We start from the raw sequence: 1,450 nt of genomic DNA on the forward strand, positions 1-1,450 counted from the left end.
GATTTTTCAGCAGAAAGTTTGCAGACCAGGAGGAGAGGTGGGCTGGGCAGAATGGAGTGACTGGAAGCACCATCTGGGGAAGTGGTGGCAGACATGGGGGCCTTGCAGCTCGGCCCCCCATTGGAGCAAGCCCATGGGGCATTTGCCCCTTCATGGATCCACTCTGGGCTGGTACATGCTGATCACGGAGGCCCAGGCCACCTCCAACATGGCCTGTTCTTGAAAACATGAGTTGGGTTTATAGCCCTAGTTCTTCTGGGGTTCCCTATGCAAATGCCAAAGGAATTGCTTATCCAGCTGATTTCTCCCTGTGCTATGCAGCCACCACTCCTGCTTGCTCCCCCAACATGTATTTTGGAGCAAATCCTAACTTTCAAACAGGTTAAACTCCTGGCACACGCTGCACAGCATCCTGTCCCTCCAACAGCAGGGTAGCGCCACCGTACTCCCACTCCTGGAGCCCTTGCTGGCCACTGTGTGCCCTGTACATAATACCTATGCCCAGCAGAGCTCCTATGTGCAACAGGCACATAGGATACACAGCCCCTGTGCACAGTTGACCCTCATGTCATCACCACACCACAGTGGGGCAGCCCAACGACATGCCAGTGACGATGTAGACTCCTCCCATCCCTCCACCTAGAGGCAATGGCATCAGCATGGGCATGGCTATAACCACCACGGCCATGTCAGTAGGTACCCTGCTGACCAACCACTTCTCAGCTCCTGTTGCATGCCACCCAGCCACTGTGCCCACGTATTGGGCCCCAGGAATGCCCACCTCCAGTTAAGTGTCCCTTCAGTGGTGATTACCCTACTGCAGCCACATCACAGAGGTTCCACAGCTGGTGCCTCAGGCCTGGCACCTCCAACCTGGACTTCTTAATGCTCTTGACACGTAGCTAAACACTACGATGGCCCGGCCCAGCACATCTCAGCCCCGTTAGTCTCCAGCTAACTCTGTGGGTTAGTCTTTAAGCAAATCCTGTTTTGTGGACTTCCTGGCAATTTTTTAAATTTAACTGTTATGTTTAAAAGGGAGCATTAAGCTATTCTGAATCATATCTAGTGAATGTTTTTAGAAAAACAAACACAAAAACAGAGCTTGCTCAATCTACCTGCAAGGACAGATGAGAAACCATCATATGCAAAATCCAAAGGAATGGAAAAGCATTTTACAAGTTATATCACTAATGCACTGTTGTAACAAATGTAGAATCTCAAATTTATAAGCATTAAAGTGAAAAAAAAAAAATCAAACACTTCGCAGACCAGAGGTGAGTGGCAGGATATATTCTAAAGGCTGAAAGGAAAAACCTACAACCAAAAATATGTTACACAGCAGAATGCCTTGGGGGCTCAGTGGGTGAGCATCTGCCTTCGGTTCAGGGCATGATCCCTAGGCCCTGGGGTTGAGTCCCACATCAGGCTCCCCTCGAGGAGCCTGCTT

The 1,450-nt window shown here is 50.1% G+C and overlaps 1 pseudogene; it reads left to right on the forward strand.

Moving 5' to 3' along the window:
- Positions 1–227: 227 nt before the first annotated feature.
- Positions 228–791, forward strand: LOC111097851 (annotated as a pseudogene).
- The last annotated feature ends 659 nt before the right edge of the window (positions 792–1,450 follow it).

Source organism: Canis lupus, chromosome 10 (assembly GCF_011100685.1).
Source record: "Canis lupus familiaris isolate Mischka breed German Shepherd chromosome 10, alternate assembly UU_Cfam_GSD_1.0, whole genome shotgun sequence".
NCBI classification, from domain to species: domain Eukaryota; kingdom Metazoa; phylum Chordata; class Mammalia; order Carnivora; family Canidae; genus Canis; species Canis lupus.